Here is a 19,685-nt window from a genome sequence, read left to right on the forward strand (position 1 = left end):
CCAAAAAGAGCACTAACGGCCAGTTGTATTATTTAGTGGACTGGGTGGGGTATGGACCTGAAGAGCGCTCGTGGGAGCCCTCACATCACGTTCATGCTCCGAGATTGTTGCGCACTTTCCACAAGAATTATCCAGATAAACCCGGAGGGCCTACCTTCCGTGGGAGGGGGAGTGCTGTCAGGGCCAAAGCCAAGACCAAACCAAGACAAGGGGTGCAGAGGGGCATGGTGGGGGCTGTGGTGAGTGTACAAGTTGGGTCCAGAAAGCTGTATCCATTTAAAAGGCTGCTGTGCCCCTTTTGCAGAAAAGCAGCCTTCAAAAACTACAGCTCCCAGCAGAAGCAGTCTCCTGCCTACAACTCCCAGCATGCTCGGGGGCGCCACGGGCCAATCAGGAGCCCAGCAGGGTGTGGCACATCAACGCGCATGCGCAAGTCCCGAGGCACGGGGCTTGCGCTTGAGACTTCGGAAGGAGAGGACGTGCAAAGCCCAGCTCCTCCAGAAACAATCGCGAGGGGCCCCGCCCCACCGGAGAAGCAGTTCGGCCCCTCGCTCCCGCAAGATAAGTCTTTAAACCCATCTTGGGGATCAGAGGGATCGGGGAAGAAGCGCAGGGGGCTTTAGCCCACCTATTCCTAGCCCCTGCGCCTACAGGAAAGATAAGTGGGCGTGTCCTAGGCGCGTCGCTAATCCGCGCTAGCATTAGTAGTGGGGGAAGTGATCCATACGAAACACTAATACGTGTGTTCCCGCCTCCTGGAACCAGGGAAAACTCGGCGCACGGGAGGCGAAAACACATGGGCAAAAGTTACCGCGGCGGTCTGAAGGAAGACCCCTGCGGAAGTTAACACTGGCATTTTTTCCACATCAGGAATAAGTGGAAAGCCCCGAAGAGTGGCGAACTTTGGCACACTCAAAAGCCCGTGGTTTGAGCCCGGGTGGCAGCTAGAATGTTGTGTGTTGGTGTGTGAAGAATGAATGAGAAGGTTATGGGAATGCGGAGGCAACACCCTAACTTGTGTTATTTCCTTTAGCTTCTTGGACCAGCACTGAACATTACGGACCTGCCACAAGACTTGACGGCTTCATCATGGACCGGACACTGAAACCCAGAGCTAAGTTTGCATGCTAAAAAAATGTTAACTAGTTGTGGACAGAGTTAGGTGCATGGCTTAGACTTGTGCATCAGATTCAACAGTGAGGGGGCCTAAGTCTGACTATGTGGAGGTGGTGTGCAAATAGTTACTTGGTACCAAGTACAATCTAAAGTGTGCAACAATCAACCCTTCAATTCCCCGTCCTATCCACAACCTCTACCCAACCCTCAATCCGGTTTCCCTAAAATTCCCCAACCTATCCAATCAACGAGACCCTAACCCTCCTTCCCTGCTCTGGTCCGGGTAGCCTGCGTAAGCTTCGACTTGCAGGTTCCACGACCATAGTGGGGGTGGTTGGTACTGCGTCGCTCCTGCGCCTAGGACCTGAGTGCTCTGACAGAAGCGCAAGCCCACGTATTTTCCAGGCGCCTGAGCGGCACAGCCAACCCTCACAACAAGTCATGGAAGAAATTGCTAAAGCCTTGCAGGATTTGCAAGGGGAGTTAGCCGCATCAGGCAAGAATATGCAACTCTGTCTGCGCAGGTACGGAGTCTAGCTGCCCAAGCATCGCCCTTACCTGGTCAACCGTCTACCCCGGTACAGGTTCATGTAACCCCGGAAGCCATAGTTCCCCTTGCACCTCCAGAACGATATGCAGGGGATCCGCAAAAATTCTCTACATTTTTGACTCAATGTCGTCTCCACTTTCTCACCAAGGCGTCAGCCTTTCGGTCTGCTCAAGCACGTACTGCCTTCGTGATATCGTACCTTACAGGGGACGCCGCCTCTTGGGCGAATCCTATGGTTCAAAAGGACGATGCCGTCCTGTATGACTGGGATGAGTTCCTAGGGGAATTTGAGAAAATCTTTAATCGACAGGCGGCTACCCTCTGTAAGGATCGGGAATTGCTGAGTTTAAGGCAAGGCAATAGGGAACTGGTGACTTATGTCACGCAGTTCAACCGGCTAGTGGCAGAAGCCGAATGGCCCAGAGAAAAGAGGATGTCCCTATTTTATCAGGGGTTAAAAGACGAGTTAAAAGATCTTATAGCTCAGGTTGATCCACAGCCAAGAGAGTGTTCGGATATGATAAACTTAGCCTTGCGTCTTGACCACCGCTTGGCGGAAAGGCGAGGCGACAAGAGAAGAGGAGAATCTCGTCCTGTACCACGGTTAGACCAGTTTAAAGGATCTCGTGGGACGGTGGACAAATCTGAGGGGGATGAGCCGATGCAAATCGGGTCCATCCGGGGCCCCCTAACAAAAGAAGAGAAAGAGCAGAGAAGAAAAGACGGGGTCTGTATGTATTGCGGTAAGGCTGGGCATTTCGTTCGCGAATGCCCCGCCAAACCAAAAACCCAGGGAAACGCCTTGGCTCGTCGGTAGTGGGGGTCACCCGGCCGAGCCTAGACAGCAGGGCCCCAATTGCAGGCTATTCGAATCATGGCCCCTATATCACTCTGAAGGGTTGCTTAGAGTTCTTGACAAAAAAGAAACAGGTTACACTGCTAATCGACTCGGGTGCGACTGGCAATTTCATCGATGCCCAGTTCGTGGGTACTTTAGGAATTCCGGTGCAATGTAAACCTGCGTCAGAACTGGTACATGCAGTTGACGATACTCCCCTTAGTTCAGGTCCCGTTACCCATAGTACCTGTGTTATGATCCTTCGGTGTGGAGATGGGCATACAGAAAAGATTGCCTTTGATGTTATTGCCGCCCCGCAATTTGGGCTTATCCTGGGTTTGCCATGGTTAAAGAAACATGACCCTCACATTCAATGGACCTCAGGGTCAATAGACCTGAATTCTCCATATTGCAAAGAACATTGCTTAGAAAAGGCTTTGCCAGACATACGCTCCGTTTGCATTGCTAGCAGTCAACCAGAGGTACGCCCTGAAGATCTGCCCCAAGAGTATGCCGACTTTGTGGATGTGTTTAATAAACAGGCTGCTGAGTCTTTACCTCCACACCGGCCCTTTGATTGCCGGATAGACCTGGAGCCAGGAGCGGTATTACCATGTAGCCGCATCTACGCTTTGACCGAGGCTGAAAATGACCACCTCCGGGAATACATAGCATCAAACCTCAAGAGTGGTTTTATTCGGCACTCCAATTCTCCGGTTTCGTCACCTCTGTTCTTCGTACCGAAGAAGTCTGGGGAGCTCCGGACTTGTATCGATTACCGCGGAGTGAACCGGATAACCATTAAGAACCGTTATCCGCTCCCTCTAATCCCAGTACTTCTTGACCAAGTTAGGAATGCGGTCATCTATACCAAGTTGGACCTTCGAGGCGCATACCACTTGGTACGGGTACGTGAAGGAGACGACTGGAAGACCGCCTTCCGAACCAAGTTCGGATTGTATGAATATCAGGTCATGCCATTCGGCCTCTGTAACGCCCCCGCCGCCTTTCAACATTTCCTGGATGAGGTACTTCGAGAATATTTAGATGTATGTGCCGTTGTGTACATTGACGACATCCTCATCTATTCCAGTAGTCTCCAGGAACATGTCCAACATGTTCGTGCGGTGTTGCAAAAATTGCGAGAACATCATCTCTACGCAAAGTTAGAAAAGTGCGAGTTTCATCGTACCACTGTGGAGTTCTTAGGTTATTTCTTAACCCCAACCGGCGTACAAATGGACACCAAAAAGGTGCAGGCAATTTTAGATTGGGCACCCCCTGCTAATGTGAAGGATATACAATCCTTTCTAGGGTTTGCAAACTTTTACAGACGCTTTGTTAAGAATTTTTCAGCATTGGTTACTCCAATCACGAAGCTTCTTCGTAAGAGTTGCCCGTTTGTTTGGGATGCCTCAGCCGAACAGGGTTTTAATCAGCTCAAAAAGGCCTTCACCGACGCTCCGGTACTAAAACACCCAGACTTGTCCAGACCGTTTGTGGTTGAAACGGACGCCTCCAGTTATGCTTTGGGGGCCGTTCTGTCCCAAAGGGATCCCATGACGGGTTTATTACATCCAGTGGCCTATTATTCTAGGAAGCTGCTGCCAGCCGAGGTGAATTACATCATCGCAGATCGAGAACTGCTGGCAATAAAGGCAGCATTTTGTGAATGGCGGCACTATCTGATGGGAGCACGTCATACAATAACAGTAATCACGGACCATCGAAACCTACAATTTATCAAAACCGACAAGACCCTGAGCCCGCGTCAGCTGCGTTGGGCCATGTATTTCGCAGAATTCGACTTTACCATCACATATAGGCCCGGAAACAGCAACCAGAAAGCTGACATCTTGTCACGCTATCCCGAGCCGACAATTCGAGAGGGGAAACCTACGCCCCAATCAATAATCCCTCCCGCTCATATTATTGGAGCGACCTCTGATTTCTTTGAAGGAATTCAGAAAGAAATCTCTATGCAAGAACTGCACCATTGGTGCAAACAGGACCCTCGGAACGTAGTTCTTGCAGGGCTTCCCTACCATGCTCATGCTCTGTATTTGCCTACTGCGGCACTCCGGGAAAAGGCCATGTCGTGGTGTCATGATTCATCCCTTGTAGGTCATCCGGGAAGGTCAAAAACACAAGAGCTGGTGCCTAGATATTTCTGGTGGCCAAAGTGGCGACAAGACGTTCAGCAACACATATTGAAGTGTGACACCTGTGCCCGCAATAAGGCCAGTCACCAAAGACCTGCAGGCCTTCTGCGTCCTTTACCAACTCCGGACGTACCATGGCATACTGTAACCATGGACCTCATTGTGGATCTCCCGCCTATACAGGGTTACACGTCAATATTGGTTGTAGTAGATACCTTCTCGAAAATGGCCCATTTTATTCCTTGCAAAGGAGTCCCAACCGCTAGTGCAATTGCAGAACTCTTCCTGCAAAACGTCATTCGCCTACACGGGCTTCCACACCATGTTATCACCGACAGAGGCCCACAATTCATTTCACGATTTTGGCGTGAATTTTGTAGGATCGTTGGGATGGAAGTCCATTTGTCATCCGGGTATCATCCCGAGACGGACGGCCAAACCGAGCGTGTAAATCAAGGGCTCGAGCAATACTTGCGTTGCTTTGCTGCAAGCAGGGAAACCACTTGGGTCCAGCATACTTGGTTAGCTGAACTGGCCTACAATAATGCCTTACACACGTCCACCAAAAAGACTCCCTTTTATTGTCTTTACGGACGACATCCACGTATTCTTCCCGTAGCTGTCCCGTCCTTAGGAGTGGAATTGCCCACACTAGCGGGACAGCGGACTGAAATTGAGCAAGTTTGGAAGGAGGTACAAGGTAATCTCGTTAGAGCAAAAAACTCTTATAAGTATTATGCAAGACAAAAATCGCCGTGCCAGTCCTCCCTATCGTGTGGGTGACAAGGTGTGGCTTTCCACCCGCAATATTCGATTGGATGGTCCCAGGAAATTACAGCCCCGTTATTTAGGCCCATTCCCAATTGAACGAATCGTGAATCCAGTTGCAATTCGATTGGAATTACCCTCCCAAATGAAAATTCATCCCACGTTCCACACGTCCCTGCTAAAACCTGCCCCGCATGGAACTCCAGTTAAAAAAAACCCCCCGATAATTGTTCACGGGGAACCTGAATATGAGGTACGTGCAATTTTAAACTCCAAAAAGAGCACTAACGGCCAGTTGTATTATTTAGTGGACTGGGTGGGGTATGGACCTGAAGAGCGCTCGTGGGAGCCCTCACATCACGTTCATGCTCCGAGATTGTTGCGCACTTTCCACAAGAATTATCCAGATAAACCCGGAGGGCCTACCTTCCGTGGGAGGGGGAGTGCTGTCAGGGCCAAAGCCAAGACCAAACCAAGACAAGGGGTGCAGAGGGGCATGGTGGGGGCTGTGGTGAGTGTACAAGTTGGGTCCAGAAAGCTGTATCCATTTAAAAGGCTGCTGTGCCCCTTTTGCAGAAAAGCAGCCTTCAAAAACTACAGCTCCCAGCAGAAGCAGTCTCCTGCCTACAACTCCCAGCATGCTCGGGGGCGCCACGGGCCAATCAGGAGCCCAGCAGGGTGTGGCACATCAACGCGCATGCGCAAGTCCCGAGGCACGGGGCTTGCGCTTGAGACTTCGGAAGGAGAGGACGTGCAAAGCCCAGCTCCTCCAGAAACAATCGCGAGGGGCCCCGCCCCACCGGAGAAGCAGTTCGGCCCCTCGCTCCCGCAAGATAAGTCTTTAAACCCATCTTGGGGATCAGAGGGATCGGGGAAGAAGCGCAGGGGGCTTTAGCCCACCTATTCCTAGCCCCTGCGCCTACAGGAAAGATAAGTGGGCGTGTCCTAGGCGCGTCGCTAATCCGCGCTAGCATTAGTAGTGGGGGAAGTGATCCATACGAAACACTAATACGTGTGTTCCCGCCTCCTGGAACCAGGGAAAACTCGGCGCACGGGAGGCGAAAACACATGGGCAAAAGTTACCGCGGCGGTCTGAAGGAAGACCCCTGCGGAAGTTAACACTGGCATTTTTTCCACACCAGGAATAAGTGGAAAGCCCAGAAGAGTGGCGAACTTTGGCACACTCAAAAGCCCGTGGTTTGAGCCCGGGTGGCAGCTAGAATGTTGTGTGTTGGTGTGTGAAGAATGAATGAGAAGGTTATGGGAATGCGGAGGCAACACCCTAACTTGTGTTATTTCCTTTAGCTTCTTGGACCAGCACTGAACATTACGGACCTGCCACAAGACTTGACGGCTTCATCATGGACCGGACACTGAAACCCAGAGCTAAGTTTGCATGCTAAAAAAATGTTAACTAGTTGTGGACAGAGTTAGGTGCATGGCTTAGACTTGTGCATCAGATTCAACAGTGAGGGGGCCTAAGTCTGACTATGTGGAGGTGGTGTGCAAATAGTTACTTGGTACCAAGTACAATCTAAAGTGTGCAACAATCAACCCTTCAATTCCCCGTCCTATCCACAACCTCTACCCAACCCTCAATCCGGTTTCCCTAAAATTCCCCAACCTATCCAATCAACGAGACCCTAACCCTCCTTCCCTGCTCTGGTCCGGGTAGCCTGCGTAAGCTTCGACTTGCAGGTTCCACGACCATAGTGGGGGTGGTTGGTACTGCGTCGCTCCTGCGCCTAGGACCTGAGTGCTCTGACAGAAGCGCAAGCCCACGTATTTTCCAGGCGCCTGAGCGGCACAGCCAACCCTCACAACAAGTCATGGAAGAAATTGCTAAAGCCTTGCAGGATTTGCAAGGGGAGTTAGCCGCATCAGGCAAGAATATGCAACTCTGTCTGCGCAGGTACGGAGTCTAGCTGCCCAAGCATCGCCCTTACCTGGTCAACCGTCTACCCCGGTACAGGTTCATGTAACCCCGGAAGCCATAGTTCCCCTTGCACCTCCAGAACGATATGCAGGGGATCCGCAAAAATTCTCTACATTTTTGACTCAATGTCGTCTCCACTTTCTCACCAAGGCGTCAGCCTTTCGGTCTGCTCAAGCACGTACTGCCTTCGTGATATCGTACCTTACAGGGGACGCCGCCTCTTGGGCGAATCCTTTGGTTCAAAAGGACGATGCCGTCCTGTATGACTGGGATGAGTTCCTAGGGGAATTTGAGAAAATCTTTAATCGACAGGCGGCTACCCTCTGTAAGGATCGGGAATTGCTGAGTTTAAGGCAAGGCAATAGGGAACTGGTGACTTATGTCACGCAGTTCAACCGGCTAGTGGCAGAAGCCGAATGGCCCAGAGAAAAGAGGATGTCCCTATTTTATCAGGGGTTAAAAGACGAGTTAAAAGATCTTATAGCTCAGGTTGATCCACAGCCAAGAGAGTGTTCGGATATGATAAACTTAGCCTTGCGTCTTGACCACCGCTTGGCGGAAAGGCGAGGCGACAAGAGAAGAGGAGAATCTCGTCCTGTACCACGGTTAGACCAGTTTAAAGGATCTCGTGGGACGGTGGACAAATCTGAGGGGGATGAGCCGATGCAAATCGGGTCCATCCGGGGCCCCCTAACAAAAGAAGAGAAAGAGCAGAGAAGAAAAGACGGGGTCTGTATGTATTGCGGTAAGGCTGGGCATTTCGTTCGCGAATGCCCCGCCAAACCAAAAACCCAGGGAAACGCCTTGGCTCGTCGGTAGTGGGGGTCACCCGGCCGAGCCTAGACAGCAGGGCCCCAATTGCAGGCTATTCGAATCATGGCCCCTATATCACTCTGAAGGGTTGCTTAGAGTTCTTGACAAAAAAGAAACAGGTTACACTGCTAATCGACTCGGGTGCGACTGGCAATTTCATCGATGCCCAGTTCGTGGGTACTTTAGGAATTCCGGTGCAATGTAAACCTGCGTCAGAACTGGTACATGCAGTTGACGATACTCCCCTTAGTTCAGGTCCCGTTACCCATAGTACCTGTGTTATGATCCTTCGGTGTGGAGATGGGCATACAGAAAAGATTGCCTTTGATGTTATTGCCGCCCCGCAATTTGGGCTTATCCTGGGTTTGCCATGGTTAAAGAAACATGACCCTCACATTCAATGGACCTCAGGGTCAATAGACCTGAATTCTCCATATTGCAAAGAACATTGCTTAGAAAAGGCTTTGCCAGACATACGCTCCGTTTGCATTGCTAGCAGTCAACCAGAGGTACGCCCTGAAGATCTGCCCCAAGAGTATGCCGACTTTGTGGATGTGTTTAATAAACAGGCTGCTGAGTCTTTACCTCCACACCGGCCCTTTGATTGCCGGATAGACCTGGAGCCAGGAGCGGTATTACCATGTAGCCGCATCTACGCTTTGACCGAGGCTGAAAATGACCACCTCCGGGAATACATAGCATCAAACCTCAAGAGTGGTTTTATTCGGCACTCCAATTCTCCGGTTTCGTCACCTCTGTTCTTCGTACCGAAGAAGTCTGGGGAGCTCCGGACTTGTATCGATTACCGCGGAGTGAACCGGATAACCATTAAGAACCGTTATCCGCTCCCTCTAATCCCAGTACTTCTTGACCAAGTTAGGAATGCGGTCATCTATACCAAGTTGGACCTTCGAGGCGCATACCACTTGGTACGGGTACGTGAAGGAGACGAGTGGAAGACCGCCTTCCGAACCAAGTTCGGATTGTATGAATATCAGGTCATGCCATTCGGCCTCTGTAACGCCCCCGCCGCCTTTCAACATTTCCTGGATGAGGTACTTCGAGAATATTTAGATGTATGTGCCGTTGTGTACATTGACGACATCCTCATCTATTCCAGTAGTCTCCAGGAACATGTCCAACATGTTCGTGCGGTGTTGCAAAAATTGCGAGAACATCATCTCTACGCAAAGTTAGAAAAGTGCGAGTTTCATCGTACCACTGTGGAGTTCTTAGGTTATTTCTTAACCCCAACCGGCGTACAAATGGACACCAAAAAGGTGCAGGCAATTTTAGATTGGGCACCCCCTGCTAATGTGAAGGATATACAATCCTTTCTAGGGTTTGCAAACTTTTACAGACGCTTTGTTAAGAATTTTTCAGCATTGGTTACTCCAATCACGAAGCTTCTTCGTAAGAGTTGCCCGTTTGTTTGGGATGCCTCAGCCGAACAGGGTTTTAATCAGCTCAAAAAGGCCTTCACCGACGCTCCGGTACTAAAACACCCAGACTTGTCCAGACCGTTTGTGGTTGAAACGGACGCCTCCAGTTATGCTTTGGGGGCCGTTCTGTCCCAAAGGGATCCCATGACGGGTTTATTACATCCAGTGGCCTATTATTCTAGGAAGCTGCTGCCAGCCGAGGTGAATTACATCATCGCAGATCGAGAACTGCTGGCAATAAAGGCAGCATTTTGTGAATGGCGGCACTATCTGATGGGAGCACGTCATACAATAACAGTAATCACGGACCATCGAAACCTACAATTTATCAAAACCGACAAGACCCTGAGCCCGCGTCAGCTGCGTTGGGCCATGTATTTCGCAGAATTCGACTTTATCATCACATATAGGCCCGGAAACAGCAACCAGAAAGCTGACATCTTGTCACGCTATCCCGAGCCGACAATTCGAGAGGGGAAACCTACGCCCCAATCAATAATCCCTCCCGCTCATATTATTGGAGCGACCTCTGATTTCTTTGAAGGAATTCAGAAAGAAATCTCTATGCAAGAACTGCACCATTGGTGCAAACAGGACCCTCGGAACGTAGTTCTTGCAGGGCTTCCCTACCACGCTCATGCTCTGTATTTGCCTACTGCGGCACTCCGGGAAAAGGCCATGTCGTGGTGTCATGATTCATCCCTTGTAGGTCATCCGGGAAGGTCAAAAACACAAGAGCTGGTGCCTAGATATTTCTGGTGGCCAAAGTGGCGACAAGACGTTCAGCAACACATATTGAAGTGTGACACCTGTGCCCGCAATAAGGCCAGTCACCAAAGACCTGCAGGCCTTCTGCGTCCTTTACCAACTCCGGACGTACCATGGCATACTGTAACCATGGACCTCATTGTGGATCTCCCGCCTATACAGGGTTACACGTCAATATTGGTTGTAGTAGATACCTTCTCGAAAATGGCCCATATTATTCCTTGCAAAGGAGTCCCAACCGCTAGTGCAATTGCAGAACTCTTCCTGCAAAACGTCATTCGCCTACACGGGCTTCCACACCATGTTATCACCGACAGAGGCCCACAATTCATTTCACGATTTTGGCGTGAATTTTGTAGGATCGTTGGGATGGAAGTCCATTTGTCATCCGGGTATCATCCCGAGACGGACGGCCAAACCGAGCGTGTAAATCAAGGGCTCGAGCAATACTTGCGTTGCTTTGCTGCAAGCAGGGAAACCACTTGGGTCCAGCATACTTGGTTAGCTGAACTGGCCTACAATAATGCCTTACACACGTCCACCAAAAAGACTCCCTTTTATTGTCTTTACGGACGACATCCACGTATTCTTCCCGTAGCTGTCCCGTCCTTAGGAGTGGAATTGCCCACACTAGCGGGACAGCGGACTGAAATTGAGCAAGTTTGGAAGGAGGTACAAGGTAATCTCGTTAGAGCAAAAAACTCTTATAAGTATTATGCAGACAAAAATCGCCGTGCCAGTCCTCCCTATCGTGTGGGTGACAAGGTGTGGCTTTCCACCCGCAATATTCGATTGGATGGTCCCAGGAAATTACAGCCCCGTTATTTAGGCCCATTCCCAATTGAACGAATCGTGAATCCAGTTGCAATTCGATTGGAATTACCCTCCCAAATGAAAATTCATCCCACGTTCCACACGTCCCTGCTAAAACCTGCCCCGCATGGAACTCCAGTTAAAAAAAAACCCCCGATAATTGTTCACGGGGAACCTGAATATGAGGTACGTGCAATTTTAAACTCCAAAAAGAGCACTAACGGCCAGTTGTATTATTTAGTGGACTGGGTGGGGTATGGACCTGAAGAGCGCTCGTGGGAGCCCTCACATCACGTTCATGCTCCGAGATTGTTGCGCACTTTCCACAAGAATTATCCAGATAAACCCGGAGGGCCTACCTTCCGTGGGAGGGGGAGTGCTGTCAGGGCCAAAGCCAAGACCAAACCAAGACAAGGGGTGCAGAGGGGCATGGTGGGGGCTGTGGTGAGTGTACAAGTTGGGTCCAGAAAGCTGTATCCATTTAAAAGGCTGCTGTGCCCCTTTTGCAGAAAAGCAGCCTTCAAAAACTACAGCTCCCAGCAGAAGCAGTCTCCTGCCTACAACTCCCAGCATGCTCGGGGGCGCCACGGGCCAATCAGGAGCCCAGCAGGGTGTGGCACATCAACGCGCATGCGCAAGTCCCGAGGCACGGGGCTTGCGCTTGAGACTTCGGAAGGAGAGGACGTGCAAAGCCCAGCTCCTCCAGAAACAATCGCGAGGGGCCCCGCCCCGCCGGAGAAGCAGTTCGGCCCCTCGCTCCCGCAAGATAAGTCTTTAAACCCATCTTGGGGATCAGAGGGATCGGGGAAGAAGCACAGGGGGCTTTAGCCCACCTATTCCTAGCCCCTGCGCCTACAGGAAAGATAAGTGGGCGTGTCCTAGGCGCGTCGCTAATCCGCGCTAGCATTAGTAGTGGGGGAAGTGATCCATACGAAACACTAATACGTGTGTTCCCGCCTCCTGGAACCAGGGAAAACTCGGCGCACGGGAGGCGAAAACACATGGGCAAAAGTTACCGCGGCGGTCTGAAGGAAGACCCCTGCGGAAGTTAACACTGGCATTTTTTCCACATCAGGAATAAGTGGAAAGCCCCGAAGAGTGGCGAACTTTGGCACACTCAAAAGCCCGTGGTTTGAGCCCGGGTGGCAGCTAGAATGTTGTGTGTTGGTGTGTGAAGAATGAATGAGAAGGTTATGGGAATGCGGAGGCAACACCCTAACTTGTGTTATTTCCTTTAGCTTCTTGGACCAGCACTGAACATTACGGACCTGCCACAAGACTTGACGGCTTCATCATGGACCGGACACTGAAACCCAGAGCTAAGTTTGCATGCTAAAAAAATGTTAACTAGTTGTGGACAGAGTTAGGTGCATGGCTTAGACTTGTGCATCAGATTCAACAGTGAGGGGGCCTAAGTCTGACTATGTGGAGGTGGTGTGCAAATAGTTACTTGGTACCAAGTACAATCTAAAGTGTGCAACAATCAACCCTTCAATTCCCCGTCCTATCCACAACCTCTACCCAACCCTCAATCCGGTTTCCCTAAAATTCCCCAACCTATCCAATCAACGAGACCCTAACCCTCCTTCCCTGCTCTGGTCCGGGTAGCCTGCGTAAGCTTCGACTTGCAGGTTCCACGACCATAGTGGGGGTGGTTGGTACTGCGTCGCTCCTGCGCCTAGGACCTGAGTGCTCTGACAGACATAGAGACAGCTTAGGTCCCCATTGAACATAATACTAGGGTTGCATTTTCCTTTTCCTCAACCATTTTCCTCTTTTCAATATGTATCTTTTACCCCAATTCACGGTTAACCAGACTGTCTCTACGTATCTATTCATCCTGCATGTCTGTGTTTTTTTTTTGTTGCAATTTGGGTGTTAGCGTATGCAGGTATACTGTGGACCTAAGTGATGGCTGTGGTGGTATTATGGTAAAACAGTGGTATTTTTTAAAAACACCTGTTTTATTACACCACCGGATTGAGGGTTTAACCACCCATACAACAGAAGACCACCTGCTTTTGCGTGGATGTTTTACCTGCAGTCACAATGACATGGGTGATTGTGGCAGTGTTAACAGTTGTGGTAAATGTATCGCCACCAATGCAGTTCTGTGAACACCAGAATTGGTTTTAGCACACCACCTAAATCAGGCAGTGAATTTGTGTTTGGTAGTATTAATACAGAAAATAGCACCAACAATGTTTTAGTAAAGGATGCTATTATTTTAATAGAGCCATGAACCAATATTTCTTTTATCTTAGTTTGTATTGTATTGTTTTTAGCTTCCACTGCTTAAGTAACACTCAGGCGGGTAGAACCTACACTCGTGCTACCAAAGGTGAAAGAGGTCAATTATCTACTTTTGTCTCTTATCATTTATAAATGTAACTCCACAGAGCCAAGCTAAAGTCCAGGTTTGTGCAAAGAACATAGAAGCTTTTGTTCTCCCTTGTTCTTCCTCTGGCATTAACTGGAATGTGTCACACCCTACTTCTCCATTCCTGATTTCATCCTTACCTTCATATCTGTCATCCTCTGAGTACTGTAGTTCAAAATTCATATTGTTTTCTTTACTCTCAAACCGAAAACACCCTACTCTTGCACCATGTGCTCCAGCCCTGAGCTCCTACTTCAATGTCTCCCTCTTATTTCCTGCATTCACTCCTTCTCTTTCTACCTTTTAATTTCTGGACCCCTTCCTTGTATTACTGCACCGCATTCCATTCCTTTTCATTTCTGCTCTCACCCTCTTCACTCTTGAATGTCCTCCTTTTTTCAAGCTTACTCAATCGCTTTTGCACATTTCTTAAAGGTCTATGAGCATAAGTAAGACTTTAGGAGGCCATGGATTAAACCAAGTACAGAGTGGAGGAAGAACAACATTTTCAAATGTAGAGCATTGAATGACAACGTAAGTCTAAGACCTGGGCAAACTGACCGCTTTTGAGAAATAATGTGAGAATTGTAGACTTTACGAAGTGCACACTTTTTACTCCTGATATCACTGGAGATCATGGCGCACCCTAAAATGTTCGTGTACCCTAAAACAAATGAAATTTTTTTAAGTGTGCATGTCGTTTTGTCCCCTTTCTTTCTTAACATTTTCTTCAAGAGAACAATATCCCATGTACTGCTCTTTAGTTGACAGGGTATATTTGCGGCATCGCCACACTAAAATGAGGCTATTGTGATTGTGCCAATATGTTAATTGCTGCTGTTTAATCATAAGTCCTGCACTGTTAGATCTTTTCATTAAATCACGTATTTTCCTTTCAATACCTGGGTTTATTACGTCCAAGTTTGGCAGTTTTGCAAACATCCTGGACATGCATTAATAGATACAAGGGTTGATGACTGTGCCACGTTCATCCAAAAACCCATGAACATTTCCAACAACTCTACACAAACAAGAAGACATAAAGATAAGATACGGTCACTGAAGCTTCCACCATGAATTGGACCCAGTCGTAGATCTTATGGAGGACTCAGATTTGCTGCGTCTGGAATACACAAAAATTCCAGAGAGCTGAACAAGTACCCAAAGGTAAATAATCTCAGAATGTGTGTTCCTATATCATGCTTCATGCCAGAGACAAGTCTCTAAGCGTAGGACTGGGTATGGAACACAAGATGCTCTGCATTGTCTTGCTTCCAAGCAAGTGTGTGGCCCCTGAGCTAGCCTCCTGGCACAAGCTAGGGAAAGAAACAATGTTCCAATTCCTAGATGCATGCATCTTGCTGTGTTGGCAGTGGCCATTTTGGACCACGCCTATTTAACCCATAGCCATTCTGCTGAACAGAGGCATAGACAATGTAAGGCCTAAGCAGGCAAGGCAGACACAAAATCTATAAATGCCTACTCAGCAGCACTGTGTGGGCATGTACAGATGTTAATGTCACACAGTGGGCCCACCACATTAGCTTCAGGCCCCGCTTGTCAGACACTCCCGCCTATGCCTCTCCTTCTGCAGGATGTTGCTTTGTGTTCAAGATTCCACGCAGGACAACAGCCCAGCAGCTCTGCTCATCCTAGGAGCTATTAGATACTCATAAGGTAAAGGGAACCACCAATGTGGACCTACCTGAGAATCCTGAATCGAGAATATGGCAGCGACTTATCTGGAAAAGATCTGAAAGAGCAATATTGTGCATGTTAGTTTGCATAACATGAAAACCTCAGAATAAAAAAAAGACAGCTATCATGTACACCAGGATTTGTGCAGCTTGAATACTTCTATCTGCTTTTAGTTCTGACAGGATCGTCAAGGCACATTTCCGGTTTGTGTAGAGTTTCCCCCAGACCCATCATGGTTTCACCTTCAGAAAGAGAGATTGTTGGTAATTATTCATCTGGGGCTAGGGATAAGGGGGACAAGTAGGTTAAATCGGGGGCAGCCTGAACGCCTTTCTACGCTGACCATTTGAGTGTAGCCAAGCTTATCTGTGCCACTGATTATTCTTTGACAGTGTGTTTACAGTGCAATAAGTCCAGATAGTTAAGTTATCCGGGACTACTTCATATTTAGAGATGGCATGGATAGCCTGGTTGAGACTGAAAAGTGTGCCATGGTTTGTATGCGGGTGGTAGTAAACAATGAGGTGTCTTTTTGCATCCCAGTGGAAGTTATGGATCCTTGAGTGCCTTGACAAATTCAAAAAGGAATTATTAAAAAAAGGTGAGTATCAGGACGCTAACTGCATGTAACTAATTCAGTCAGACGGTAGGTTGTCTATCCCTCTATTCACGGCGATTTTTTAATGAAAATTGAGTATCAAGATGAGCACCAACACAGGAGATTTTGAGGAGGTGTGTTTGGGTGATATTGCCGAAACCAACAGTTGACTTTATCTCAAGGCAAATGGTCTGGGCTGCAATGGCCAGAGTGGCTTAGTGGAAACCTCTACTATCTGGTGGTGAAGAAACCAATTGGCATCGTTGGTGGGATGATTAATTGTCAGTGGTAGCAGTTGTTGTTGTAAACCTTTATTCGGCGTGAGCCCTCAGCTGCAAAATTACAGAACATCAAAGTACACACAGAACACCAAAGTATAAAAAGATTATAATCCTTAAACTGAAGTATCCAACAGTTCACTGTAGCTGCTTAGGGATTATGATCATAGGTAGGGAACCACAGTGCATTGCAAGAATAAAGTGCAAGTGCAAATTTTAAAGAACAAATCAAGCATCAACCTATGTACAGCAACTATTTGCTCCTTTTATACCATGCTCAGCGGATGTACATTGAGACAAAAAATACCACGTTGAGATTTTCTATTGACTTGCAACGCTGCATAGCTTACCTAGTTGTTACATTTCGAAGTAGCTTAAATAGCAGTTAAAGGTATATCCATCTAAGATCACCAAGGCTCTTGTATATTAGCAAAACATGAAAACGGGTCTCTACTACAGCACTGCAAGTCACACTACTTTTACTTTGTGACATGTCCCAACTGACAGTAAGATACCTTAATGGAAGTGAGCCAACGCAGAACCTGATGTACAATGCGTGAGCATAGAGGTGTGATATCACATCCAAGTAATCCTTGTGTCCGCAGGTTGTCTTACATCTTAGATACTCTGGTCCACTAGCCAAAGTCAAACACATTGTACTGGGTGTACTTCTCCTGTAGCTTAGGAAGGCCATCTCGTCGATTGTTTTGGCATTTGAGGGGAGCATTCATGGACTATCACAATAGGCACTCAGTCCCACTACCCTGAGCCATTGCTTTACATGCAGTTGCCATGGACTTGAAAGCCCACCCCCCAGAGATATTACATGGATGAGGGCGTCACAATATTTTGGCAGGCTGGGGCTGCCCAATACCGGTAGCCAGTAAAATACTGTTCTCATTTCAGCCTCTTCCCCAAAAAGGCCCATGTCACATTCCACCCTTACCTCCACACTAGAAGTACTTTGCGGTCGAATTAGAGCACTGTTAAGGAGCTTACGTTCTACCTACCACTGTGAGGAAGCAGTATTTGTATAACTCCAGACTTTGAACCCAAAGAGGGCTGATGCTTTTGCCTGTGCTTGGTATACCACAAATGCCGTTTTAATTGCTCCTCCTCCATGTTCATAGCCGTACCTTTACATGGACCCATTATTTTATCCAAAGTGGCGTTGGCTTTGGGGAGCTGAGGCATCCAACTAGTGATGTCTGAGAATCATACTCTAAGTAGTCGTAGCGTTGATCTCAAGCCCAAGTCGGTCACAGTTGCTCTTTAAACAAGACAGTGCCTGATGCAGCCCTGCAGGGTTTGTGGACAGCAACACTGCGCTGTCTGCAAAGAAAAGGGCAGGGCCTCTATCTTTCCCCAACCTTGGGTGATCTGAGTTAGTTTTGAGTAATTCATCAATAATTACATGTATATATAAATACAAAACAGAAGGGGGGCCAGGACACATAATTGGCAAACTCCCCTAGCCACTTCCAATGGTTTTGTTAGGTCCCCCGTCAATCTCCAGCAGACCACGTCAGTATTGATGGAGTAAAGGAACTGTATTGTGCTCAACATTCTGTCAGGAATGTTTTTTTTTTCACAGCGTGCCTTCTACAGTGAGCTTCTAGGGATGCTGTTGACGGCTGTCTTCAGATCTATGAACACTGCCTATAATTTGTTTTTGTTAATTATTAGGTGCTTTTGGATGACTAGGTGCAACCTAAAACTCTGATCAACAGTGGAAAATCCAGCCTGAAATTCTGCTTGTATGTGGCCCAACAGGGACTCCTCATTTGACCCAGGTTTGCAGATGCACCAATAGAGTCTTATCAAAGGTCTTTCCTACTGTATCCAAGATAGTTTGAAGGATCAGCCTTTTCCTCTTCTTGAAGATCAGCACTAACTCTGCAGAAATTAATATCTCTGTTAGTCTATTGGTGGCCAGAACGGCAATGAAAACAGTGGCCAACTCTGGCACCAACCCCATGGGCTCGCTTTTAAATAGGTGAATGGGAATTTTATCAGGGCCAGCGGCCTTTCCTCCTGACTCTGTCCTAAGCGCCTCCTCTACCTCATTCAATGAAAATACCAAATGCATATTTCCCCTGCTTCCGTTACCGATCAGGGTTCAATTCCTCCTGCCCTTTACTACCTTGGAGCTAGTAGAGAGTCGTGAAATATGTGTGCCACATATTAGGCGTTATACATGCCTGTATGTACACATCTCTCATCAAATCTCTGTCCATAACTGCCACCCAAAATGTAATGGAGTCTCCCGATTTAACGTGCTCTAACATTATTGCCCATTCATCAGTAATGCATGCCTACTGCTTATCTCTTATTAACTATTGTTTTACACCACTCAACTCCCTATGATATTCCCTCTCCAGTTTTGTGTTAGTTTAAAGGTATGAAAATAATTTGACTTTTGCTGTTTTACAGTCCCTGTCAAACCAGGGTTCTCCTTTTTTACCAGCCTTAAGGATTCTTTGCTTTGAAGTTGTAACTAAGGGCTGGATATGCTCAATAATTTCCACGAATTCCCGCAAAACATCCAAGTCTGTACAGTGTCTAGAGCTTAACCATTCGATATTCCCAACAATAGGGATATAAATGCTCTCATATCGTTTTTTCTGTACCAATGTCACCTATTTCACTGAGCGACGAGAATGTCCCGAAACCCTAATGTCAGTGGTGGGTGACAAGCTCATAACTGATGGTTTATTGGTACTTTTTAAAAGGAGCATTAGAGGCCGGTAGTCACTTTCCATGCGCACTGTCACTTGAAAACCTGACACTAAGTGCCAATCTCTTGCTCAGACCTATTCTCCAGCTGCGATTCGGGCCATAGTAATTATCCCTGGTGGTCTAGTCTGTGGGGAATCGTCCATTACATGCCCTGAACTCAAGGTTGTATAGGATGCAGGCAGTGTCTAATGTGGTGGCATATGTTCTTAGCGGTGGTCTACCATCTATTTCGGGGATGCCCCAATTTCATCCTGGTTGTAGCACAGACCCTCATGCTCCAGCATCGGCTCCAGTTGTGTGTTAAAGTCTCCCATGATGATTATGTGATACCTATTTCTGCCACCATATTCACATTTGTATATACATTTGTGCAGTTTGGCAATGGGCCTTGAGTGTGTTCTAATATTGGGTCGGTTATAAATGTTATACAGGAGCATGTGCCGGTTTCCTGACATGCCAATTACCAGCTACTGATGGTCAGGAGAGCCTGTCCTGGCCTGTCTAATTTCCCAGTTTAAAGCAGCTTTCACCCAAACAGCAAGTCCGGCAGCTGGCCTCCCCCTCAGCCCCTTTGCTGCTTTATTGACCAATCACGCATAATCCTGAATGGCTATTTCTTCAATTGCCCATGTTTCCTGTGGGGCGATGACATCGAACTCCTCCAATCATTTTATCCATTCACTGTCAACAAGATGTTTGACAGCCCCTGCGATGTTCCAGGAGGTCAATTTAATGTGGCTGCTCAGTGTTGGTGTAAGCTCTTCGCCATCAGGTATCAGTCAATCC

General features: G+C 48.0%; 1 protein-coding gene across 4 annotated transcripts in view; it reads right to left on the minus strand.

Moving 5' to 3' along the window:
* The window catches only part of LOC138491509 (alpha-1,4-N-acetylglucosaminyltransferase-like), a 674,441-nt gene that overhangs the window by 350,947 nt on the left and 303,809 nt on the right, over nt 1–19,685 (minus strand). For all 4 annotated transcript variants that reach the window (XM_069618047.1, XM_069618045.1, XM_069618046.1 and 1 more), the window contains one exon: nt 15,292–15,339. The gene's annotated coding sequence lies outside the window, so the exon portion shown is untranslated. The remainder of the gene's footprint in view (nt 1–15,291; nt 15,340–19,685) is intronic.

The sequence above is a fragment of the Ambystoma mexicanum genome, chromosome 10, assembly GCF_040938575.1.
Source record: "Ambystoma mexicanum isolate Mex_15411 chromosome 10, UKY_AmexF1_1, whole genome shotgun sequence".
In the NCBI taxonomy this organism is placed as follows: domain Eukaryota; kingdom Metazoa; phylum Chordata; class Amphibia; order Caudata; family Ambystomatidae; genus Ambystoma; species Ambystoma mexicanum.